The sequence below is a fragment of the Cricetulus griseus genome, chromosome 2 (assembly GCF_003668045.3).
Source record: "Cricetulus griseus strain 17A/GY chromosome 2, alternate assembly CriGri-PICRH-1.0, whole genome shotgun sequence".
NCBI classification, from domain to species: domain Eukaryota; kingdom Metazoa; phylum Chordata; class Mammalia; order Rodentia; family Cricetidae; genus Cricetulus; species Cricetulus griseus.
The window spans coordinates 160024380-160052265 of record NC_048595.1 but is presented as its reverse complement, the minus strand read 5'-3'; the positions used below and the strand labels follow the sequence as shown (position 1 = coordinate 160052265).

General features: G+C 42.0%; 1 protein-coding gene across 3 annotated transcripts in view; it reads right to left on the bottom strand.

Annotated features, from left to right (window-relative positions):
• The window catches only part of Pcmtd1 (protein-L-isoaspartate (D-aspartate) O-methyltransferase domain containing 1), a 69032-nt gene extending 41623 nt beyond the window's left edge, over nt 1–27409 (bottom strand). The window contains exons 1-3 of one of the 3 annotated variants that reach the window (XM_035440037.1): nt 27157–27409; nt 10714–10841; nt 9684–9937 (exon numbers count right to left, since the gene is read on the bottom strand). The gene's annotated coding sequence lies outside the window, so the exon portion shown is untranslated. The remainder of the gene's footprint in view (nt 1–9683; nt 9938–10713; nt 10842–27156) is intronic. The other 2 variants (XM_027398945.2, XM_027398944.2) reach the window with 2 other exon arrangements.
• Between the last annotated feature and the right edge of the window lie 477 nt (nt 27410–27886).

The following is a 27886-nucleotide window of genomic DNA, read 5'->3' as shown; positions in this document are numbered from 1 at the left end:
ACCCCTGGAGGCTCAGGCCCCCAGGATCTCTGCCCAGGACCTCGGCAACCCCAATCATAAGGTGGAGTCGAAAGCTTGATGAAAACAGCATGAGGTTTTATTGCAGTGTTAGCTCGGGCCTTTCATCCATCCACCATGGTGGAGGGCGGAGAAAAGACTCTGAGAAGCCACAGAACTGAGATCTTATAGGGCACCATAGGAGGTATCTAGGGGTACGCACAGGCTCAGGATTGGTGTGCCTCCAGGCTTGGAGGACTTGCCCTGTGTTGATTGGCCAACTGGTTGTTATGGCCCATAGGCCCTCCCAGGGTGGTTACTATGCTCTACACGTCATTACTGTGCACTTGTCCATAAAGCACACCCAGAGCCGTAAAGTATAGCATCACCAGCTAACTTCTGGTTGGTTCCTTGCCACAAGGCAGGCATCTGACCTCCTAGTGACCAAGGCAGCATCAGGCAAGCATGTGTTAGGCTGTTATGGCTGCTGAAATGGGGAGCTGGGCCCTTCATCATGACTGTATACAACTTACATAATATACTCAGTATGATAAATTAAAATTCCCTATCAAGATCCACTCAGGTTTCCACTCAAAGATGCTGTGGTGATTTGAATGAAAATGACCCCAAAGACTCACAGGGACTGGAACTATTGGGAGGCACCGTCTTGTTGGAATGGGTGTGGCCTAGCTGGAGGAAGTGTGTCACTGGGAGTGGGCTTTGTGGTTCCAGGCGCTCAAGCCCGGCATAATGTCCCTCCCTACTGTCTGCCCATCCAGGTGTAGAACTCTCAGTGCAGTGCCCTCTCTAGCACCATGTCTGCCTGCATGCCACCATGGAGTAAACTTCTGAACTGTAAGCCAGCCCCTATGAAGTTTCCTTTATAAAAGTTGCAGTAGTCTTGGTGTCTCTTCATTGCAATAGAAACCCTACCTAAGATACTCAATTCCCTGGGAAGGCCACAAGAGGACATCAGGTACCTTGCAGCTGGAGTTACAGGCAGTTGTGAGCCATGACATGGGTGCTGGGAACAAAACTCCGATCCTCTGAGGAGTAGAAAATGCTCTTAATCATTGAGCCACCTCTCCAGTCCCCAGGTTTGTTTTACGTTTTAAGTGACATAATCTGCAAGTACATCAGTTAACTTTTTCATCTTGTACTCAAATGAATCACTTCTCAAAACAGAAATTTAAGTGACTATGTTAGACAGGGAAGCAGTCTCTATTGGTATCTAATGTGGCACTAACCAAACAAGTTTACAAGAGTAGTTTGGATTACAAATACACATTTAACAAGTGTCTTGACTTAAAGGCTACAATTTACTAGAAGAAAAAATGACTTCCTAATATTAGTCCCAAGGCTTAAGAGGAAGCAACCTTCTTAATTTATCATGAAATCTACCCTGTTCAAAATGATCTTAACCAAACAAACGTCTTTATTACACAGCTCACACTTTTTTTTTTTTTTTTTAACAAATAAGATGTGTTTTGTCATGGACCACATGGTAAACATTGCTGCTTGTCAAGTTCTAGCATTTCAACATTGCAGACCACACTTCTCCAGCACCTTTTTACTTTCAATTTTAATGATTCTCAGTATTAATGCCTTTCCCTTTGGAGAATTTTGTATGTGCTTTGGTAAAGGATAAAATGTGTACAACGGTATTCTCTCTAAACAAATAATTCTTTGGGGAAAAAAAAAAAACAAAAAACAAAAACAAACCACCGCCACCACATGGAACCAGGAATTCCATCACAACCCCCGAATTACAGCAAGAAGAGGAATGTTAGTGATTTACTAGATACACCTGATCCCAAGGATGAAATGTCTACAATTCAGATCCCAATTCAGATTCAAAGCCAGAGGCCATAGGGAGAAATCAGAAAGGTAAAGTACAATGGGAAAAGATTAGGACATCAGGACCTTCCCTTTTGGGCACCTTATGAGGGGAACAGGCCCACACAGTAAGACTAAGAAACTGTATGTAGTGTAATGTCCACTCCCCAGAAATCCTTTTCCCAAGGCCAGGCATTTGGATAAGACTCTCCATTCCCTGGGGGGCTTGAGGAAAGTTCCTGCTTGATAAAGCAATCATTCTTATCTCTAGCAAGAGGAACTTGTGGCCCTTCATTAACATGACTGGTGCCCCTTGTGAAGGTCAATGCTAACTTCCTCAACCCCTGATCTAAGTCACAGCCAAGCTCACATGCCCCTTGTTTCCCAGTTAATCCTATGTACATAAGCATAAAATGTGTAGTTTTTTTTAATTAAATGCTGCTTGCAGCTATCCTGATTCTCCCTCAAACAGTGTCCACCCCCCACCCCCCCCCGCCACACACACCTTCAGCACACACCTCTTTGAGACCTGAAGCCTGCCAAAGTAAGTCTCCAGCAGTGTTTTATTTTTATTTTTTTTTAATTTTATTTATGTGGTATTTTTTAGTATTATTTTCTCTTTGGGGGCCCACCAGCCACCTCCCAAATATGTACACAGAGACTTACTCTTACTTATGAATGCTGAACCTTACTTAGATTGGCTTATTTCTAGCCAACTTTTCTTAAATTACCCCATCTACCTTTCATCTCTGGGCCTTTTTACCGTTTTTCACTTCTTTATACCTTTCTTCTGGCTGGCTGGCTGGCTGGCCCTTAGTGTCCTCCTCTCCTCCTTTCTCACTCCTTCCTCTTCTCATTCTTCTTGTATTTACTCTCTCTACCTAGCAGCCCTGCCTATCCTCTCTCTCCTGCCTAGCTATTGACCATTCAGCTCTTTATTAGGCCAATATTAGGTGTTTTAGACAGGCAAAGTAACACAGCTTCACAGAGTTAAACAAATGCAACATAAAAGAATGCAACACATCTCTGCATCATTAAACAAATGTTTCACAGCACAAATGTAACACATCTTAAGTTAATACTCCAACACACACACACACACACACACACACACAAACACACCACACACACAACACACACACACACACACACACACGGGCCTGGACCTTGGGTTAGAGATGGCTGTGAGCCTCCATGGAATCCAAACCCCTAGGATTCTCAGCCAGAGCAGCCAGTACTGTTATCTGCTGGGCCTGCTGAGCCATCTCCAGCCCATCTCTTGCAGAGATAGAGGTGAGTATAACTACCACTATTTACTGGCAGATACATTTCATAACGTTTTATTACTAAACATCACAATAAGCCAATGAGGAAGGAAGGAAGGCTATCACTATGTTCACCTTTAAGAGAGAAATCATACATTAAAGGATGAAGTGTTGCACTTCAAAGGAGTCTGGATGAGCACCAAATGAAACCTGGACCCAAAGTGGAACTGAACACCGCTTCCTTGAAGGCATACATGTGGGCTGGGGTACTCAATCACAAGAATAAGACTTTTGAGAAATCACCTACAGCTCGCACTTTCTAGAGCCTTAATAATCTTCCCCTGTAGACCAGAGATTTCCTCTCCGCCTTTTGTTTTCTTTCTTTCTTTCCTTTTTTTTTTTTTTTTTTTTTTTGCATAGACCCTTTTACATGGTCTCACCAAATTTATGGACCTTCTTTCTCCTATTACATTATTATAATGTAATAATAATAATATAATAAACTTGCTCTCTATAGTCCATGTCCATCTCTCAAATTTCTAAGTTAAGCAAAAGAATAACACTAGGATTCTTCCTTTATGTTCTAGTAGGAGATCAGATGTGAACAAAAGGTAACAAGGAAGCCCAGGAAATGGCCGTACAGTGATCTTCCCTCATCTGTTGTAGGTATTTTCTTTCTCCATGATTAATTGTTACCCATCATCAAGCACAGGCTGAAATAGTAAGTGGAGAACTCCAGAAATAAGCAATTGCCAAACAGCCTGATAAAATCTAATACTACTATGGTCCAGCCCATTCAAGATATAAGCCATGACTCTGCCCAGCTATCAACACTGTACCTGCATCTGGCATCCCTGTTGTGGCCCCAAATCACCTGTATTAGAAACCCTAATGCATTAGTAGAAGGTATGCCAACATTCATTTTTCCTTCATCTCATGTAAATCCATCACTCATTTTAGTCTTAAGAACATACATAACCAGGAATGAAAGGCTGGAAAAATACTCCAGGCAGATGGTAACCAAAAGAGAGCAAACAGCTCAGCTTATTGATTCACGACTGTAATGCCAGCACTCAGGAGGATCAGGAATCATACCAAGTATGTTTTGGAGCATAATAAAGTAAAAGCAAACTCAGAAGACAAATTCTGTAAAAGTCACAGGTGCTTGAAAATGAAACATTAAATGTTCCCTAACAACCCTCAGTAAAAAAACTCAAGAATTTTTAAAATAAATTCAAAAAATGAAACTGAAAAATCAACATACCAAAACCTATGCATCAAATTAGAACCAGGCCTTATGGTAAAGGCCCACAAACCAAGTTACTCAAGAAGCTAGGGAGTCAAGTCTACCACAACCACAAGATCCAGCAAATCCAATCTTAGGCATAGACCCAAAAGATGCACATTCATACAAGGACATGTGTTCAACTATGTTCATAGCAGCACTATTTGTAATAGCCAGAACCTGAAAACAACCTAGATGCCCCTCAATGAAGAATGTATAGAGAAAATGTGGTACATTTATAAGATGGAGTACTACTCAGCAGAAAAATAAAAAACAATGGAATCTTGAAATTCGAAGGCAAACAGAATTTAAAAAAAAAAAAATCCCGAGGTAACTCAGACCCCAAAAGATAAATATAAATGTACTCAGTCATAGAGATTAGACATAAAGCAAAGGATAACCAGCCTACAGACCACAACCCAAGAAGCTAGGTAACAAAGAGGACCCTAAGAGAGACACACATGGAAAAAAGACAAGATCTCCTGAAGAAATTGGGAGCATGAGGGGCAGGAGGCAGGGTGGGAAGGGTCAGGGGAGTAGGGAAAAGGAGTGGGGTAAAAAAAAAGTATAGCTCAATTTAAAAAAATTAGAAGAAAAAAAACAAAAAGCTCAAGGACAGCCCTCTTGCCTCATGCAAATGTCCTTCAGGTAAATCCCCAGTGGCTTGGAATCCCTTTTTTTCCTAGTGGCTCAGGTGGTCCTGATCATCATGAGAGAAGAAATATGTATCAAACCAAGTCCATGATCCCTGCACTGGAGCAGGGTGGGAAGGTGGTATCAAATACACCACATTGCTTAACTATGATGTTTGAACCTTACCCTCATGTTAGGGCAGGAAGACATACTAGGGGAAGTCACTGGATCTCAAACCAATGTCCTTCTCCCTAATGTAGCCATACTGAACAAACCCTCTTTCCCTACTTCTCACTATTAACTTGAATTTACTTGGATTATTGTGATGATTAGATTACCCTGGCCTCTTAGGGCTGTGAGGACACAAGCACTAAGCTTAACTCCAACGACATTCGGAATAAATTTACCACTTAAGAGTCCAATAGGTGAAGGGCAACCACCTCTCCCTGGAACACTAAAAACACTATCCATGTCAATATTAAGTTACCGAAGTTCTTACTAAAAGTACTCCTTCTGGTACTCACTTTTTCTGCAAAGAAGTAGAAACCCTAGGGCAAGGAACAATCTAACTCCCTAATTAGTAGCTATTGGAAAAGTCCTAGCTGCCTGAGCCAAAGGGCTATCAACCAGTCTGCCAACAGCAGCTGTTGTGAACATGTATATGTCTTTAGAAAATCATATTGCTGTGGGGAGACACCATGACCAAGACAATTTATAAAATAAAGCATTTAATTAGGGGCTTATTTAGTTTCAGAAAGTTAGTCCATGAACATCACGGTGTGCAGCAGGGCAGCAGGCAGGCATGGCACTGGAGCCCTGACCAAGAGCACATGGAGAGAGACAGAGACAGAGACAGACTGAACCTGGTATAGGCTTTTGAAAGCCCACCCCCAGTGACATACCTCCTCCAAAATGCCACACCTCTTCCAACAAGGTCACACCTCCTAACGCTTCCCAAACAATTCCATTCACTGAGGACCAAGCATTCTAACCTATCAGCCTGGGGGCCACTATCATTCAAACCACCATACAGCATACAGCATACTATTACAGTTCCTGAATATGCAGCCTCGGCCAGCACTGACCAGACTGTCACTACCACAAGCCTTGGTGACGTTAGATGACCCTGCAAGGTCTTACATTATATGGAATCTACAAATCAGCTATATGATTATTATTAGAAGCAAAGGAAATTCATGGGAAACAGGAAAATGTTGATCAAAGTATTTGATAGGATGGTAATGCCCCATCACATAAAATGATATGTATTACTAAAAACAATGTGGGCCAGGAAGATGGCTTAGCAGGTAAGAGAGCTTGCTATGCAAACTTAATAACTTGAGTTCAATCTCCAGAACCCACGGAAAGAAGTGTGGAGTAGTGACGCATATCTATACCCCACCATTTCTACACCATGATAGGAGACAGACAACGAAGAACTGCCCAGAAACTCACTGGTTAGCCAGCCCACTGTACACAGCACGTAAAAACAAGACTCTTCCCCGAGACAGTGTGTAAGGAAAAGAACTGACTCCTAGAAATTATCCTTTGACTACACACATACACAGAATCATAATATAATGAACATATACTTTACACTTTAAGTATATGAAATGACAAGTTAATTAAGTAGCCTGGTTTTATCACCCCATATCACAAATACCAAACTGACATATTGTAACTAATAGTAATTTCTTTTCCTAGTGCTGTGACCAAATAACTACATGGTTTGAGGAAGTACAGGTCACCCTGGCCAGGGAGTCATGGCACTTGAGCCCCTGCAGGCCATGGCTGCAGGGCAAGAGAAGGCTACTGCACTGGGCTGAGAGGAAGTGGGAGCTAGAGAAGACAAGCAGGTCAAGCCAAAATCTCTAAAATGTACCCCATTTTCAGCAACCTACTTCCTCCATGTGGGCCCCACCTCCCAAAGGTTCCAAAGCCTCAAAACAGCATTACCAACTGCATACCAAATGTCTAAGCACATGAACCTGTGGGGGACATTTCACACTCCAAGCAGAACAACCCATAGACACACATAACTACCTCTTGCCCATTAAAAATAAAAATGTTTAATAAAAACTGTTAAGAAAAAAAAAAAACAGAATCATCAAAAACAAGGAAAACCATGTCAATGTGTTCCTTGTAGGAGGGGGACAGTCTCACTGCTTATGTAGCATAAACAGTGGAAACTCAGCAGCTGGTTTAATGTGGACTCCTTCTCAGCACAGCCATAGGAGGAGAGTAGAATAGAGGCAAGGAGGGCCACTGAAAACTGAAACCTCATCAATGACCACAGATGGGAAATGCTATCCAAAAAGAACAGCTGGAAGAAAACCAGAAGCATGTTCATTATCGATGCTGAAGTAAATAGCTATAAAACAGATAAAGTCAAGCTCCCTCTAGTGTGTGTGTCAAAGGGCACACACAGGAAGGAGACATGATGTGTTGAAACAATACTGGGAAGTCGAAGAGGTCACATGGAGAAACTAAAAGGGATATAATAAAGGAATGTGGAGAATAACTTATGGCATATATGTATCTTTAACAAGTGTCTAGTGCAGAAAAAAATCAGTAATGAAAAATAGTATTAGGACCTCCAAAATGTTCTTTTTACACTATTCTATGAATGTGTATAATTATAAATTCCCTAAAACAGCTACTGTAAACATCTTCATAATATTGTCTAACCTTAATGGAAGAGCACTTCTACAGAAAAGTGAACACCAGGGTTCCAGAGCCACTTCTATTGACTTTCTAAGCACCTACATGCTTTAAAAAAGACCCTTTACTGTTGTTATTGGGGGGAGGGCGTGGGGGTACCACAGTACATGCTTGAGAGATCACAGGACAACTTTTGGGAGCTGGTTCTCTCCAACAACCCATGGAATACTATGGATGTTTTCCCTGCTGCACAGTCCTGCTGGTCCTCCATGCTTTTTAAACACAGCATTGAGAGTATACTGCTTACACAGCCAGGTAGCTGGACGGGGATCAGGAGCCTTGGAGGTCACTGATGATGCCCCTCTGATGGTAGGCTTTGTGTCCTCCTTTAAGAATTAATCCAGTAAACCAGGTAGGTACTGTGGCAAGGGCCTTTAATCCCAGCATTCGGGAGACAGGGGCAAACCTGAGGGCAGCCTGATCTACAAACCGAGTTCCCAGACAGCAAGGACTGAAGAGAAACCCTGTCTGGGAAAAACAGAAAACAAAGCAAAAGGGAGGAAAAAAAAAAAAAAAAAAAAAAAAAAAAGGAAAGAAAAAGAATCTTGAATTGGCGGTGGTGCACTCCTTTAATCCCAGTGCAGGGGTAGGGGTGGGGGCAGGGCAGGGGCAGGGGCAGGGCAGGGCAGGGGCAGGGGCAGACAACCTGGGTCTATAGATGGCGTTACAGGACAGCCAGGGCTACAGAGAAACCCTGTCTCGAAAAACAAAATAAAAAATGTAAAAATGAATCTTGATTGAGTCTATCAATCACCTGAAGATGCGCTATGGAGATGGAAAAAACTGGAGAGGGGTGACTATCCTTATAATGAAATGAACTTCCCCAAAGCCTCTCTGATGCCATCTTCATTGATAAGTTTGCCCACAGTTTGAGTTCTAACTCCAGAAAGTGTAACTGCTCTGTCTTTCTGTGCCTTTTTCTAAAAGCCCGAGCATGCTTTTCCTGACACTGGGCTTTTTTACTCACTTTTCCCACCTGTTAGAGAACATGCCGCCTGCTTTCTTGGACCCTAACTCAAAAGCCACGACTATCTCTCTCCCTTTTCTCCACCTCCCTCCTCTCCACAGATGCAAAACTGGCGGCTCATCTATTCTGCTGTTTTTCCTCAAACACTAATGAAATGGTCCTCAAGCTTCCAAGTCCATTTTTAAGTTATTAAGAAAAGGGAACCCAGGTCACCCACTAACACTATCATTTAGGATTTTCACTTAATCGAACATATTTTTTCATACCATCAAATATTTGTCCAAAGTCCAAAGGCATCATGATCTGTCACATGTATACACAGCAGGACATAACAATCCAACTGCTAGATAGTGGCACTGCGAACTGATTACACCAAAGCTTGTCCTGCCTATATTAAAGTTTCAATAATAACCCTCTAACTTGAACAGTATTAAAAGGTCAGTACTATGTGTCATTTATTAATTCTTTATGAATCATCTCAAATATACCTCAAAAGCGACATCTGTCTGTGGGCAGTGGTAACTCCCCAAGTCTCCAGGGAGTTGGCTCCACACCCCAGAGCGGGCAGTTTCCCAGGACTTCCTGGATGTCTTTCCCTGCTGTATTACCAGCTGTCATGGTTAAGTCTCCTCTGCACAGGGACCTACACCTTGTATTTCTACTACTATGGTCACAACTTGCACTGTCCCCTCCTGCCATTTTTCTCTTCTGTGGAGAACAAAAAGTTTTTTTTTTTTTTTTTAAATCCTGTTAAACGAAAGAAAGAAAGAAAGAAAGAAAGAAAGAAAGAAAGAAAGAAAGAAAGAAACTGCAAAGAGAAAGCTGTGAGAGAACAGAAGACTGAACAGTTTACGCACTTAGCAGTTACGTCTGCTGAGAAAGTCATTTACAAGTCACAAATCGCTGGTTTTCCTCTCCAGCATTTTCTCTCTAGCATTGGAAGGCATGGGAAACAAAGCTCCTGTTCACACATTCTCACCTGCTATTCTTCCCAAATTTAGACCTGTGGATTAAATTCATTTGGTCTACAGAAGAACTGTTGAGGGTCCACTCAACATTAGGGTATCTCTGGGGCTGCTTGGGGAGGTCTTGTGGAGGGAGAGTCAAGTGCTGACAAGTCAGAGTAGGTGGAAAGTAGATGTAGCGAGCAGGAGAACAGACTGCTGACTCACTTTCCTTCCCCCTGAGCACCCTGGAAGGAGGAGCCAATTACTGCTCCTAGCTGCTCCCTTTCTGCAAAAAAGGAGACAAGGCTCAGCAGGCCTTAGTGCAAACAAGAATGCAATCCAAGAGAACACGATGTCTGAAGAGATAAACAAAGAACACTCCCAAACCCAGAGAGCTACTGTCCTTGGCACCATGGGCCAAAGGCAGCTTTGAATTTGGTGGCAGCTGCACCAGAAAAAAAACTTTTTTTTTTTTAAACTGAGATAGGCAAATTATAAAGAATTGTGAAGGAAAGCAAAGACTAGGCTGTTTCACTACTGACTTACCAAAAGCATCAAATTAACTTTGATATTCAATGATAAACACAACTATGTTTTTAAAGATATATATATATATATATATATATATATATATATATATATATATTATCTGCCATAAGTATAGTTACCTAGAGGCCAGAAGAGGACATTCGATTTCGTGGAGATGGAACTACAGACAGTTAGGGGCACAACAGACTATAATAATGCTTCAGGCTGTAAAGCTAACTGCTAAGGTCATCTTAAAGCATGAATGTGTCATCAGTGGTTTAATGAGTCTACTCAAATGATATTCATTTAGAAACAATCAAAATATTTGTCAAAGCTATTTATCCATCCATTCATTCATTTATTTATTTGTTTTGGGGACAGGGTCTCATTATGTAGCCCTGGCTGTCCTACAATTCCACACAGAGACAAGGCCGACCTCAAGACTCACAGAGATCTATCTGTCTCTGTCCTTGTCCTTCGGCCTCTCTGCCTCCATAGTGTTGGGATCATTAAGGCATGTGACACCACACTCACACTGTCAAAGCTGTCTATTGTGTTTAGTATCTTCCACAGGATGGGTACAGTAAGTTGAGTAGAATACAGGCTCACGAAGAAAAGCATTTCTGATGATTTCTGGTCTTCGTTCTAGAAAATTAGTGTTACTGTAAAAAGAATTATTTTGTATTAATTTGACTGGTCTTCAAACAACATGTGGCAAAACTACTCTTAACAGTAAACTTTAAAATTCTGAATGTGCCTTCAGTGAAAGTTATCTAAAACAGTTTCTAAAAGGATGTAATTTTAAAAATAAAAAGGGAAAGCAATTTTTAAAATAAATAAAGATATTAAAACTTACCTTTTATTTGGATATTTGAAGTGTTTTGCATAGAAAAATTTCTCCAGTTTTCTTACCCAACAAAGTGACTTCCTATTTATGCTTCAGGAACATGCCCTGTAAAGACTCAGAGAGCACACAACCAAAGCTAAGCTCAATTTGGAGAGTCCTTGAAGGTCAGAACTAATTGAGTTAATGAGCAGTTTCCTTGTCCAAGATCACAGGAAGTTTATTAGGTATAAAATAAAAAATCCAATCTTTGCAAGTCATTAGAAGACATCCTAATATAAGAGAAGGCCTAGTCAACCAGTAGAACACAGGAATGTAAGGCAAGTTCCAATTACTCTTTCAATTTCTTAAAGCTGTGTGTGTGTGTATGCATGTGTATCTGTGTGTGTGTATGCATCTGTCTGTGTGTGCATGTGTATTATTGCAGAAGCTGTAACAGGAAGCCACTCTTTTTCTACTTTTTTTTTAAAATTCTGATACAATTATTGTACAGAAAGTTTCTGGATTATCAAGCTCCAAAAGAAAAAAAATCTCAATTTATTAAGTATATCTCAACTGCATCTATACAGGTTATAGTAGAGCGACAACACTCAGCAAATGTAAAAGTTTGGCAAGAATTTGGTAAGATTTATGTCAACAGAAATGTAACTTTACTGATTTGCTAGACCTATTAGACCAGTGGTTCTCACCCTTTCTAACACTGAGACCCTTTATCACAGTGGTCCTCAGTCTCCCTCAGTAACCCTTTAATGCAGTAAGTTCCTCATGTTGTTGTAACCCCAATTATTTTTGTTACTTCATAACTGTAATTTTGCTGTTATTATGAACCTCAACATAAATACCTGTTTTCTGATGATCTTAAGCGACCCGTGTGAAAGGGTCTTTCAACTCCCAAAGAACTGCTGTCTTAAATGACTGTAAGTGCATCAGATTATATCTTCCCATTGAATTTTCTGTTCATTATGCATTATGTTCTAGCAGAAAGCACTCATTTCTACATAAATAAAACAAACCACCCTTCAAACAATAATTATACAATGTTGTATCTAGCTTAGAGCATGATTCCACAAGTTGCTAGATGCCCAAGTTTAGGAAACAAAATTTATATTACATAGGTCTTGACTGGCATGTGAAAAACAGTATGTGTATTAATAATAATAGCTATCCCTACTGAACAAACTGCAGCAGTGTACATACAAAGCATATGCTTTTTTGTCAAGAGGAAACCTTAACTGAGAAGATACCTCTCTCAGATTGTCTGCAAGTAAGGCCCTGGGGGATTTTCTTAATTGGTGATTGATAGGGAAGGGCCCAGGCCATTATGGGTGGTGCCATCCTTGGGCTGGTGGTCCTGGGCTCAGAAAGTAGGCTGAGCTACAAGGAACAAGAGAATAAGCAGCACCCCTCCCTTTATGGTCTCTGCATCAGATTCAGCCTCCCAGTTCCTACCCTACTTGAGTTTCTACCCTACTTTGACTTCCTGCCCTTGAGTCCCACTTTTGATGATAAACTGTAATATGAAAGATTAAGTAAAATAAGGCCTCCCTTCCCCAAGCTGCTTTTGGTCAAGGTGTTTCATCACAGCATTAGAAACTCTAAGGCAGCTACCAAGCTCTATGTCTGACTTAACACTCTTCTGACACTATGTAAAACTTTGGATGAACTGTTAAATTTACCAGCCTACTAGCTTCCACCAAAAAAAACAAAACAAAACAAAAAACTAAGGATGTTGTAAGATTCTCCCAATCTACTAAGCCCAATGCCTCTCACCAATATATATAGTTAATACCAAATTATATAGCCATTCTAAAGTGGAGTACAATGTTCAAATCCACATTAATGGGGCAACACCACTCATATTTGCTCAGAATAAACTTCCTATTGTTCCTTGGAAGCAAAAGCAGTGTTTATGTCATCACAATTAATGTTGTAAGTAATTTTCAAGGTTTATATGTGAGCAATGAAAGACTGCTGTGCAGATGCAAGAACCCCCAATACAGGCAGGAGAGTTAGCAGTTCTGTGTCCTCTAGCTCACAAGTTGATCGTTATTTCCAGCAAAAGGTACACACAGAGATACACATAAATATAAAGAGAAAAGAAAGTCAAAAGATTTCACAGAACAACAATACTGGAGTTCTGCAAATTACTCTAAGCATAAAGAATACACAAAACTTACAGGAAAGTGCACAGATTTAGAATGTGCTCAGACACAAAGACAGGAGTAGTCTCTGTTATGATAAAGTGCAAGAGGAACCTTGTCAGATTCCATGGCAGGTGAAAGTGACCGAGGAAGCGAACAAACATGCTAGGCAGCCAGAGCTTAGTGAGAAGTTTTATTAGAAAGAGAAGCGGGGGAAGGAAAGAGAAAAGAGGTGAAGAGACACAGAGATAGAAGGCAGAAGAGGAGGAGACAGGAAAAGTCCTGTCCTAGGGGAACAGAGGGAAGATAGGGAAAGAGTGTAAGTGGGCGGGGGTCTTTCTTTTAAAGGGGTCCATTACACCCTTGCGTGCAGATCATGCAACCATGGACCCTGGGCTGACCATAGTACTGTCTGAGTGCATTCTGACAGGTGACAGGGACAGGCCAGCATAATGCCTGAATCCTTACAGTCTCTACTTTCCATCCTCTTACCTACCTGCCTTAAGGTCACAAACTTTTTTATGGCACATGAATTCTTTGTTGTTGAATTACGATGACAATAGCAATAATATGAGACTGTCAAAAAGTTATTATTGACATTTTGAAACTGCTCTCTTGAACTTTGAAATCAACTGCAGCACAAAGGAAAAGCTATTACCCATTACTTCTCTGTGTGTATAAACCAAAATAGAGTACTGTAACATTTCTGAAAAGTAGGTCCAAAAGGATAACCACAAAGGGGAAAATATGATCCGGACACAAGGGAGGGCTCAGAGGTTATAAGTACTGGCTGTTCTTCCAGAGGACCCAGGTTTGATTCCCAGCAGCTACATGATGGCTCACGACCATCTGCAATTCCAGTTCTAGGAGATCTGACACCCTATTCTGGCCTCTGCAGGCACCAAGCACACACATGTTGTACAGATAGGCAAACACCCAAACACATATAAAATAAAATTAAAAATATATATATTTTTACTCTAATAGTTTTCTCTCTCTTCGATTAAAACTACTCATTGAAGGTCATACTGACAGCACCAACTGCCTACAGTATCTTGGTTTTCTTTTCAATTCACTGTCAAATAAAAGCCACAAAAAGTGGTATGGAAAGGTCTTTTTGTTTGTTGTTTACTAAACAACAAAACACTTTTTGTTAAAAATAACTTAATGATGGGTATAGTACCTTGATGTGGGGGAAGAAATCGATAGTCAGTGGTTAAGAGCACTGGTTGCTCTTCCAGAGGTTGAGTTCACAACCATCTGTAATGAGATCTGGTGCCCTCTTCTGGCCTACAGGGACACATGCAGAAAGAGCGCTGTATACATAATAAATCTTTAAAAACAGTAATGTCCTAATACTATGACTATTTTTACATATGATGTGTGGGTATACAGGAGGCAAATGGGAAATAAGCTGTAAATAAGAATGGGAACAACCTAATGCAAAGGAGAAACTGGACTTTAAATCAAAAGGAGTCTAGCATAATTCTACCCAGAAGCAAAAGGTACAAAAGATATGGCGACATGTTTCAAAGAGAGCCTACAGCAGGAGCATGCTACTTCATTCCAGGTAATTGGGGATTAGAGGAGTGGTTCTCAACCTGTGGGTTGCAACCCCTTGACAAAACTCTATCTCAAAAAATGTTCATATTACGGTTCATAGCAGTACCAAAATCATAGTTACAAAGTAGTGAAATAATTTTACAGTTGGGGGTCACCACAACCTGAGGAATTTATTAAAGGGTCACAGCATTAGGAAGGTTCAGAACCACTGGATTAGACAAAGGAAAAATACACTATTTCCTACATTAGTGGCAACTTGTAGTTACTGTTTAGCAGACAGCACTGAAAATACTAAGGGAGGCAAAAGGCTTTGCTTCCTGGTTAGGGCAGCAGACTTGGCAGGCGTTTCAAACCAAGGCTCCCACAATGCACCAAAGCCCACAATCTCCCCCTGCACCCTCCCCTGTGAAGTATGTAGAGGAAGTACTCAGCAAATTATCGCTACGAACAACTGTTTCTGCTACTACCACCGGCAAATTCCTGACGAATTCTACTCCCAGCTCATCCAGTCAGCCAAAAGCAAAGTCTCCAAGGACTGGAGCTCAGTCCCTTCATTAGCTTCTAGCTTGGGGCTCAACCACAGGCCCCAATTTGTGATAGATTTGAGCCAGGTAAGGTTGCACCTTCTTGTTATTCAGAGGATCGAAAGGAGTATGAGGCCAGCCTGGGCTACATAGCAGTATGTCTCAAAACAAACAAACAAACAAACAAACAAAAAGGGAGTGGTTATTGCTGCCCCAACATCTCTCTTGCTTCTTTCTGTTCCACCCACCTGGACTGAGTTCCATATAATGTAGGACAGCTCCAACTCTACACTGACAAAGATTGCCTTATGCTCCTGATCCTCCTGTCTCCACCTCAGGTAGGTGTCCCCACCCCCTAGGCACTCTGTATTAGCCAATCCCTTAAAATAAGAAATTCTCCAAATATTCTTTGATCAAGTTATTATGATTTCTCCTCCTTGTCTGGAGCCAGAGAAACAGAATCTGAAAACCAGAATGATAATTATTCAACACACACACACACACACACACACACACACACACACACACACACACACACACACACTCCCTTTGTCTTGTTAAACATAAGTACTCAGGGTTTGTCTCAAATCCTGGCAGAGTTCTAAACACCTGTAGCCAGCTTCCATCTTAAAAGACCTGTCTGTCTATTCTGATATTGGAAAGGTAGATGCCCAGAGTTTTACTACCAAAGCAACCACCCACTGAGTCAGGAAGCTCTAATTCAGAAAGCACCCAGACAGATTTTATGAAAAATACCATAGGGTTCTCTCTCATCAAGTGACAGTAAACTTGAACAGTGCTGACTGAAGTACATGATTTTTCTGCTGACTTTGTCTCCTCTACAGACCTCCATAATCATTAGGACAAATGGAACAATTAACAACAGGCTGAACCAAGATAGAAATCTCAAAGGAGTATAAAGGAACAGGGTAGCAATCTTAAATTCTTGACACAAACACCAATCATAAACAACAGTAACATCTACATGAGAAGTTTCTTGTGACATTCCAAGCTGACAGACAAAAAGAACAAAAAAAACCAAACAATTCCACAGAGGTGTGCTAAGTGCCAGAAAGTCTAGATCACACATGGGGTGGGTTCTACTTGTTCTCAGTGAAAAAGCACTATGTGCTTTAGAGGAAACAAAAATATGGAGTTTGGGGTGTTCTTTTTGTTTTTCTCTCTGAAGCAGGGTTTTTAGGTCCCTAAAAACACTGTGTAGAGCAGGCTGACCTCAAACTTCCTCTTTGCTCTCCCACTGCCGGTATTACAGGCAGAAACCACCATCCCTGACTAAACAACATGCTTAAAGAGAGCAACTTAAAAAGAAAAGGATACCTTTTAGTAACTTGTGATATTCAACATCATTGCTGCAAACTAGGTATCTTGTCTTAAATGTAACTGGTGCATGACTACAGCTCACACAATAGTTTCTTTTTCTTTAAGAACAGTGAATATGTGCAATTGCTTCCAGTACAAACTTTTTCCTCCAAAATGGGATGACTCCTTAAAAGAAATTCACAAGAACTGTGACTTTTATCTGCAAGAAAGGCAATTTAAGCAGCTGTGGGTTTTTGTTTGTTTGTTTGGGTTTTTGTTGTTGCTTTTTTTTTTTTTTCAGCCTCCAACACTGTCTGGGATAATGATTCTCAAGGCCTATGAGGCTCAACCCCTTTGGCAAACCTCTATCTTTAAAAATATTTACATTATGATTCATAACAGTACCAAAGTTACAACAACACAAGAACCTTTATTGTAGAGTGGCAGCATTAGGAAGGCTGAGAACCACTATGTGAAAGGTCACATCATTAGGGAGTCCAAGGACCACTGTGTCCAAGGGTCTCAGAGTTAGGAAGGGTGAGGACCACTGTGTCCAAGGGTCTCAGAGTTAGGAAGGGTGAGGACCACTGTGTACAAGGGTCTCAGAGTTAGGGAGGGTGAGAACCACTGGTCTGGAAAGTCTCAGGACAGAATAACTACTTCTGGCTTACTACTTGGACAAATATTCCAATGTAGTTAGTAAATTACTAGATTAATTCATGGGGAAGGTGGATCCCGTCTATTCTTTGCAATTATTTCCCACTGGCTTTGATAAAAGTTTCCATAACAATTTTTGCTAGGTTATGACTGAAACAATTTTAAAGATAATCTTACAGTTCTCCCAATTTAAAGCATTCTGGACCATTCAGTTTCCTAAGGAATGAAATGTTTACAATATACTTAGTAACAATAGTTTCCGATCACTGTCTTAATCAACTACCAAGAACTTAATGGCTTAAACACCATGTTGTAGTTGTTGCAGTCACAAGTCTTGACACTGGTCTCCCTAGAGTAAGATCAGTGTCACCAGGGAAACAATACCAAAAGACAGGCCTTAACTCCAGGAATTGCCAGCCACTCAGAAACTGTCATTTTTCCTGAAGAGCACAGCAGTGAGGCTATTTCCATTGTACTCTGTGTGCGGTGTGTGTGTGTGCGTGCAGTGTGTGTGTGTGTGTGTGTGTGTGTGTGTGTGTGTGTGTGTGTACACGTGAATGTATGCGCACACATTCAATTAGTGCCAACTACATTTACTTTGTTAAGTGCTTTCCTGATATAATAAAACCAATAATTACTAACTACCAGTAACACAAGTTACTAACAGGAAAAAAAAAGCAAGCTTCTTTCTCATTTTAAGTAATGAAGCATTTCAGCTACAGAAGCACAGCGATGTCACTGTCCCTTTTTAAGAGCCAAGACAATTTCATAACAAGTTATGATACAATAGATAAACCACTGTGGAAATGTTTCTGCATTTTTAATTTCTCTGGCTCACAAAAGAATGAGATAGAATCACTCTATTTACAAGAGAGAAAAATCAATCCCATTAAAATGGTTTAGAAGGACTTAAAAGTTAACTCCTTTAGGATAGGATTTACAATGCATGTTAAACCATCAGAAGCTACTGCATGCTTTTCATACTAAAACCCTACTGATTACTTTTGTCTCCTAAAGTTTGCTCTGATGCCTGAATATGAAAACTAACCAAGATTTTTAAATTGACTCTAGGGGTCAGGGATGTAGTCAGCTGGTGGGTTACTTTCCTAGCTGGCCTGAAGGTGTGGGGAAAATCCTATTGTCATATAAACCATGCTGGTAACCACAGCACTCAAGAGGTAGAAGCAACAAGGTAAGAAGGTGAAATCAGGCTCAGCTTCATAGTCTGTCAATGCCAGCCTGGGCTACATGAGACTGTCTCAAAAATCCAAAGCATGCATTCGTGCAGACATACATGCAATCTAGCCACCAAGAAACAGTAATGAGTTGAGTGTGGTGGTACACACCTGCAATCTCAGCATTTAGATCAGAAGGTGGGGAAACAGAGAGCTTGAGTGTTAGGGTAGCAAGCCTAGATTATAGAGTAAGTCTCTGTGTGCCCACACACACATACTCACACACAGAATATACTAATGAAAACTGAGTCCCAGGAATAAAATTACCTGTCCTCCCAAATATCATAAACTAGTTTTTGGAGCTAAGGAATTTCTAAATATTCCCTTCTACTAAACTTATGGCAAGATACAGGTACGTATTGGCAATGACAGCAGAGCAGTGAGTGATCTATCTGCCTGTGGCTCCATAAGTGACACCTCAGCCACCAAGTGGCTGACAATGCATGTGCAGAAATTTCCCTGATGTCAGTTGAAGGTCTCAGCACAGCCTGGACTCTGAAAGTACCATTTCTTCATGCACAAAGTTCCACATCAAAGAAAATTATAGTGCTTGCTTTCCATATCACCACATCCATTTGCCTTAAATGGTAGCTAAATGTCAAGCTGAGGTCCCTCATAATTACCTGGCATGCTACCCCCATACAGTAACACTGCTCCAGTCACCTGTGGCTTCTTTATACTTTCTAATGTTTCTGCAAAGATTACCAACCAACATACTATGTGGAAGCAAAACCAAACAAATGCCCTTTACAGTGTCTAAAAGAGAATAAGTGATGATAAGAAAAGCAACAAGCCAGGCAGAGTAGCATCTGCCTTTGACCCCAGCAAGAGACCAAGGCAGGTGATGTCTGTGAAGTTGAAGCAAGCCTGATCTCCACAGGGAGTTCCAGACCAGCAAGAACTTCAGTGGGACCCTGTTTCAAAAGAGGAAACAAAAGAATGGAAGTTCAAAGTGCACAAGCACAAATGAACCACATCTTAAACAAACTAAACACAAACCATATAAACCAAATCTAGACATACACAGCACTCTAAAACAAAATGGCATAAGCAACAAACTTCTACAAATGATTGGTATGAGCTGGGAGACAGATCAGTTAGCAAAGTACTAAAATACCATGAATGAAGCCCTATAAGTGGTGGAGGGGCACACCTACAACCCAACACACCAAGGAGCAGAGGGGAGAGAGAAGATCACAAGTTCAAGGTCATTCTCTACTACATGGGGAGCTTGAAGCCAGCCGGAGATATCTGATACCTTGTCTCAAAAAAGAACAAAAGTCAGGGCTGGAGAGATGGCTCAGAGGTTAAGAGCACTGGCTGCTCTTCCAGAGGTCCTGAGTTCAATTCCCAGTTCAATTCCTACATTATGGCTCACAACTATCCATAATGAGATCTGGTGCTTTCTTCTGGCCTGCAGGCATATAAGTAGACAGAACACTGTATACATAATAATTAAATCTCTAAAAAGAAAATCTTAACAAAGTTAAAAAGCTAATTTTTTATATCTACCAGAAAAACTTTAAAATTCCTATTTTTAAAAAAATTAGAAAATATCCTATAATCTTTATTCAAGAAATCAAACTACTATGTATAAAATTATGCATGAATAACTTGGGAAACCTTAAATTCTTGGCATTAACTGACAGACCAGAAACAGAATCTAAGAAGCTGCTGTGATTTACACAAATAAAAGGTTGGAAGAAATGAAAGACTGTTCATTATCTACCTTTTGCCACAGTATCACTGTAGCCACTTGTTTGGGGGTTTACTTCATTGAAATAAATGACCTTGAACTCTGAATCCTCCTACCTTTACCTCCCAAGTACTAGAACTATAGACTCCACTTTTATCATTTGTTTGTATGATATAGATACTCACTGTTCTTCACTCCCTTACCATTCAAGAGGATCCTGACATTATGTGTGTTTCAGAGTGTGTGGTGTACATGTATATGCAAGCATTTATGAACATGTATGTAGAGGTGTCCATGCACACACATGAATAAGATGGCCAGAGGTAAATCTGGAGTGTCTTGGTCAATGCACCCTACTGAGAAAGGGTCTCTCACCGAACCCATGCTCACCAGTTCAGCTAAACTAGCTAGCCAACAAGCCCCTGGGACCCTCCCATCTCCTCCCCAGTGCTAAATTTACAGGCATGTTACTACTACCCAGGGTTTTCACACAGGTCCTCAGGATCTAAATTCATCTCATGCTTATGCAGAAAGCTCTTTGCCAACTATATTGTCTCAGCCCCTTTCATAGTCTTTAAGGTGCACAAATTTCTTGCTTATACATCAAAAGCCTGAGCAATGAAAGACTCTATCAACCCATGAGCAGAGAAAGGCCTACTGAAAGAGAAACTCTAACTTCACTTGTTTCAGTAGTTTAAATCTCTTATTTGAATATGCAGTAACTTTACAATTAAAACATTGATGGTCACATACAAAAAACCACTCAGAGCTGGTGCACACTTTTAGACCCAGCACTTGGGAGGCAAAGGCAGGAGGATCTGAGTTCAAGGCTAGCCTCGTCTACAGAGTGAGTTCCAGGACAGCCTCCAAAGCTACAGAGAAACCCTGTCTCGAAAACAACAACAACAACAACAACAACAACAACAAAGAAAAAAAGAAAAAATAAAGAAAAACAAACAAAAAGACCATATGATCCTAGAGGCCATGGCATTTTCTTGTTGATACTACTGGGAAATCTTTGCTCCATAAAAAGGTTTTCAGTTAAATATACCACAATTCATTTCATTTGTCAGTTTTTCAAGATATCAGACGTGAACTTTGTAAGAACAAAACTTACTACCTGCAGACTTTGCAAAGTTAAAGCTATGCCATGGCAAGCTCTCAGTTTTCAAACCAGCTCTCTTGCTTATATCGCATGGTAGTAGGTGACATTCAAGGGAGCAGTGTTGGAGAATACACACCCAAACAGGAAGCTGGAGAGCCAGGTGGTTGGGCTCACTTTTTGAACTGTCTCTTGCTAGAACTACCTCTTCTGAAAATTACCCAGAAACCACTTGAGCACCACATTAATGCCTTCCCAAGGCCTGAACCCCACTAACCTAAAGACCTTCCTAAGGCCTCCCTACTATCAGGCATTTCTTTCAGTCCCTGTCACCCCTCAAATCACCATGCTTACAGCACATACATGGTTGTGACTCGTTTCTAGGTGTTAAGGATGTCTAAACACTGAACTACTAAATATATTCAGTGAAAAACTGGCATGCAGGCTCTTGACATCTCATTCTCTCAATTCTTACAAATTCTAGAAGTGCAGACGTGTGATCCCATGCTCTTCACTCACCGGCCACGAACCATCAAGTCAGCAAAAGAAACAGGAAACCTCTGCTCGGGTTCAAACACACTGCACCCCAAAGCATGGGGCTTCAGTATGAGGACTACTCTGAATATGAAAAACATACTGGAAAGGGCCTCACGACACAGTGGCAGCAGGCCCTCAGAGTGCCCACCCTCATTCTCCTGCTCCATCTCCCTCCAAAGCAGCCCACAGAAGTATTCTTCTTCCCTAAAGCGCGTCATAAAAATTATAGTTCCCACCCCTAAAAGTGGCCATAAAACCTAGCCATTTTGTCTTAATCCTCTCCTGCCCTCTTGTATTGAGTTTGTAATGAAGAAATTCTGACCAGCCTTTTCTGAAAGATCCAATCGCCTTCATTCAGGCATATCGACCTGTACCAAGTGGAAGACACACAGACACCAAGAAGAATCTTCACAGACAAGCTTGCTTGGCTTGTTCCCTCCATCACTGCACCTGATCACCCCTCGTGTCTAATCAGACTTCTATAGGGCTATCCATTCTTCAAATCTAAATAGTCATCTAGTTTTTTGGCCTCCAAATGTTCACACCTCCTCTGTCACATCACCTACTAAGTAAATACATGCACCTCTCTTTTCTCCTGCTAGCCTGTCTTGCTACATGTAAACAAAAGTGTTCACTCCTACAGGCCTATTTCAGCTTTCTTCCTTCCTTTCTTTTCTTTCTCTCCCTCTCTTTCTCTCCCTCCCCCCCCCTCCCTCTCTCTCTGAGTCCATGGGGTTGAGATAGGGTCTCATTGGTGTATTGTTTGCTGTTTCCTAGAAGTTGATCTGTAGACTAGGCTGCCCTTGAACTCAGATATCCCCTGCCTCTGCCTCCCTAGCGCTGGGATTAAAAGCCTTCACCACCACCACCACCACCACCACCACACCACACCACCACTCTCTATTAAACTTTTTTTTTTTTTTTGGCCGTGTGTGTGTGTGTGTGTGTGTGTGTGTGTGTGTGTGTGTGTGTGTGTGTATGTATGTATGTATGTCATCTATTCGTTTGTTTGTTGTTTTGACGGGGAGGGTAGGCCTAGGGATTGAACCCACAGACTGATGAAGCATGCAATCTGTGTGAGCATGCACATCATAATGAGTTTCCAGATACAAAAAAATGAAAACAACAGAACACACATGATTTTGCTCCATTTTTTTCTATATACACACAGAAGAAACTGTGAAGGGGGCTCATGAGAATACTGCAGTTCATTAGGAAGTGATGCCTTACAAATTTAGACACAACACCAAGAAACCAATGATGTAAATAAGCTGATTTGTATATATGCAATTTACCATTCCCTGATAATCTGAACAAAGAGTTCACTCGATCGACATAGCTAGAACAAGAAAATGGAGCTGTTTGACACATAAAACTCTAGTTATGCTGTAGTGTGTGTGGTAGGTATGTGTCAGGGAAAGAAAGAGAAACAAAAACGTGGCAGCCAAAAGGAAATCCTTCTTATACGTGAAAGCAGGGGTTTTCCACTGCTGCTCCCTCCAAGTCCTTCACAATCCAATCCCAGGGGCTAGTGCTGGTGGGTGGGGCAGAAACCGAATCACATCATCCAGATCTGAACAGGCAGAACCCACCACCACACCCACACAGCAGAGGGTCAGAGCTTGTCTTTACACAGTACTTACTTTTAAACATAAAATTAAAAGAGATCCTAAGAAATGAGCAATACATGAGAAAAAAAATAGAGTGGTAAAACTTAAGTTTACACTGTTTTGGGGGGACCAATGCTCAAGTCTGTTACTATACAAATTAACTTTTTAAAAAGCACTGGGGCCCTTTAATAGAGACAATGAAGAGGAATGATGCCTGCAGCATCAATCCCAGCCCCTCCACGTAACAGCGGCTCCTAACATCCATCACAAGGACCAAATGAGAATAAAGCACTCACTGGTGGCGCGTGCGCGTGTGCGCGCGCACGCGCACACACACACACACACACACACACACACACACACACACACACAATGTTTTGGGTTTTTATTTGTCACCTGGCAAAGAACACATGCAGGGCTTTTTAGGTCAGTGAGTATCAGTAAACCGGATGTACATGACTGCTGGAAGAACAAAATAAAAAGGCATGGTGACAGAAAATACTACTGAGGATAACAGAGTGAAAAATCTAGGGTGACCTTTGATTTGGGGCCTACATGACTGAGAAAATATTAAGGTTATTAAAATAAAGAAATGAGAGAGATATAGCAATCCAAAGTATAGACTGGCAGCCGGTGAGAACTGATGAGAGAGAGAAGCAGAAATGTCAAGGTTGAAGAAAATGAGCTGGTGAGGAAAGATGCAGACAGGGTTGACAGGGGCAGGCTCAGCTAGAAAAGTGAGAACCAAAATCAAGGATACTCAAGACAGGCAGGAGCATTTGGGGGTGCTGGCTCAGAGCAGGTCCAGATTACAGTCCTTCACAGCACTTCACATGGGACAGTTCAAATGCAGTGTAACTTCCAATTATGAACTAACAGACATGGGACTGCTACAGGAAGTATAACAAAACTTGCAAAGGGCTGAAATTTACTAAGTATTCTAATTCAATTCCCAGCAGGACACAACTAATAAAGAATGCTTATAATTAGATATTATTCACTATCTCAAAACTAAGAGAATTGTAACTTCATATCCTTCTGCACCCACAGATCTGATTCTAAGAAGTCTTTTTTAAAAAATCTTTTTTCTCCCTTTGTTTACTGATAGTTAATTCTCAATTTCACACCCTCTTCCCCCACTCTGGCTTCTTCCTTAAATCCCAACTCTGGAAAAACAACAACTGATGAAATCTGAAATGGCTGTTCTTTAACTCCCTAAGTGCGATTTTAGTACTCTCATGCTTTTGGTATGTAATAAATTTTGTGTTCTTTACCCTGACCAAAACAAAACAAAAAGAACACACAAAGAATGAAGATTAATAATAATTTAAATTGGAGATATAATCCCTTGTGCTTTTATTTCAAAAAAAAAAAAAGATGCTGGGCGGACAATGGCACTAGGAGGCAGAGGCAGGCAGATCTCTGTAAGTTTGAGGCCAGCATGGTCTACAGAGCAAGTTCCAGGGCATGCTCCAAAGCTACACAGAGAAACCCTGTCTGGAAAAAAACGAAAGAAAGAAAGAAAGGGGTGGGAGGGAGGGAGGAAAAAGAAAGGGAGACAGAGAGAGGGGGGGAGGGAGGAGAAAGAAAGAAAGAAAGAAAGAAAAAAAGAAAGAAAGAAAGAAAGAAAGAAAGAAAGAAAGAAAGAAAGGAAAAAGGAAAAACACAAGATCCAAACCAGAGTTGATTTACTTCTGACTACTCATAGGGATGAGTCCCCAAAAGAATTTTCAGGTTAAACTAGAAAGCAAGCTTTCCCATAAATCACAGGGCTGCTGTGTTTTTGGTACTAGGAATTATGGAGGGCTTCAGGCATGCCAGGAAACTACTCAGCTCCAACTCCCGACATTGCTCTTAATTTCTGAGCATACACACTTGGCACATTCCCTGACCCTCCCTGCTTCAATAACTAAAAGTGAACAGATCTTATATTCTAAAATATAAACATATTTTCCTAGGCTGAAATAATGTTGTGCCCCACAAATAGGAGACATAACCTATACAGACTGTCTAAAGGATAATGGATGGCAAATACTTCACTAACTTGTTATCTGTAACAGACACAAAACAGCTCTACCCTTTGACTATACAAGGGTTACATAATAACCATACTTTATTTACATGTTACTATTGGTCACATTTCCTTAAACTACAATAGTTGCACCTGACATAAATGAAAAGGTTAATTTAATATGCCATAAGACACAAACACCAGTTACAGATTTTTAACACTCACGAAAGAAGCAAATTTTAATCTTAACTTCTACTTTGTATTCTTTTCAACATACAGAGGTTCTGCTATTTTAATATCAAATCACCAGACACCTTATCTTTCTTAAGACATTTTTTGATAAGGTGGTTTCCATTCAGGAGGACAAGGCAAAGCGAAAAATGCAGTTCTAATACTCAGAACACTCACTTCAGAGAGGCCAGACAGGTGCTCGGGGCACTGACCAACCACAGAAGCAGGAAGACACGACTGAGGCCTTATGAAAAATAGTACCAGCATATTGTTGCCAGAAGCAATTACCACACCACAGCTCTATTCGTGTCTTTTAAGCCCATTTCCTACATCAAATGCTCACAATTAAGTCTGTGACCTAAGGAGAGACCTGTTTAGAACAAGCCGGTTGCCTGTGATTTTATCAACACCTGCACAATAATAAATTTTTAATAAATACAGTCAGTTGCAGTGCGAACCTGCTACCTTTCAGTCTTATTTACTGGCAAGTTGTGCAGTACCAATATTCTTCCACTTTCACACTTCTCTTTAGGGTTCGCCTAGCAAAATACTAATTTAGTCCCTGATTTTTTTTTTTTTCTTATTCGAGTACAAATTTCTAGGCACTGATTTTCTACCATACTTCTTCATCAAAAGTGACCTCCTGAATTGTAAAGAGTTAAACGCTGCCATAAGGCACTGAAGCTTTAAAAGGCGCAATAAAGAAAAAGTAAACTGTGTCATATTCTTCAGGCAGCCATTCCCTCTCATGTCAACTCTGACTGCGCTCTATGTAAACGCTATTAGACCTGCTTCATAGGAAAGTATCAAATGGGGCCTTAGATGTTGTGAAAGCGTCAACATATTAAGTTGCAAAATACTGGCTTGGAGGCCAGGCACGGCACGCTCATGTTTGATCCCAGCACTTAGGAGGCAGAAGCCAGAAGTTCAAGGTCAGCTTCCCCTCCACAGGAGGTTCTGGGACAACCTAGATTGTGTATTATAAGATACACAATCAGCTTTTAAGGGCTATTGAAAACGTGAAGCCCATGCTCCATAGTGACATTTAAAAATAAAGTCTGAAAAAAAGTGGAGGGATCCGTATACTGTTGGCCCAAACAAACAAACAAACAAACAAACAAAAAATCGACATTCTATATACGACTCCAATTTGTGTCAATAAACACACTCACATACACCTATGGACAAAACCCTTAATGGCTGAGTAAATATTGGGGCTGGGGACCAGAAGCCGGAGAGAAGGCAGGGGAGTCTCGGGCTTTCATTGTTTGGCAACTCTTTTCTTTTTCTTTTCTTACAGAGCACGCTGAGGGCACCCCTGCTCCTCCGAGCCCGAATTCTCGATAACTGCAGAAGCACTGCTGCGGCTTCTCGGTTGACACGCAGGAGGACAGGCGGAGCACCCTGGCTCTGCAGGACGACGGCTCGCCCCGCGTCTCCCGGATCCCCCCTGCCTGCCGTGTGCACACCGCCGGCCGCGGTCGCACCGCACCGCACCGCACTCACCGCAGCTGCCGCGGACGCTCGGGTCGCCGAGCCAGCCAGCTGGCGTCACCAACTGCGTCGGGGGAGCCCTGCAGGCCGAAGCAGCGGACGGCGGGCGCAGCGCGGCACAGAGAGCCGGCAGGGCGAGCACCACCGCCGCCAGCGCCCGCGCGAGGGCGGGCCGACCCCACGACCCCGCGACCCGCGCACGACCCACGGACCCCGGGGGCTGCACCGGCCCGGCTTCCACCACCGCCGGGGAGCTGCGCATGCGCGGGGCGACCCCGGAAGACAGACGCCAGAGTCAACACTCCCGGGCACGCCCCCCACCCTCACCGGCTGGACTCCGCCCCCTCGTGGGTAGCCCCGCCCCTCGACCAAACAACGCGACGCTTGAGGAGCCGGCCGCCCGGCCGCCCGGCTGCTCTCGCCAATCCCGCGAGAGCTCCGGCTCGGTTGACTTTGCTGGCGTTCCGCTGGCCGCGTCGATTCGGATCGGTGGGTCTGGCGACCCGGCGTTGGCGTGCCAGCCGCGTCGGTGACGTAGCGTCCGGGTGGACGGGGCCGAGCCGGGGCAGGGAGCGGGCTCTTCGTACTTGGAGACTTAATGGTTCTTTTCCGTCGCGATGACTCGGAGCCCGTAGGTTTCCTAAGGAAAGCGAGCGCCCCGCTGGGTGCCCGGTGTCCGCGCTGCGTGCACACAGCGAGTCCCTACCGAAAACCGTAGCCCTGACGGGAGATCAGTCGTGTG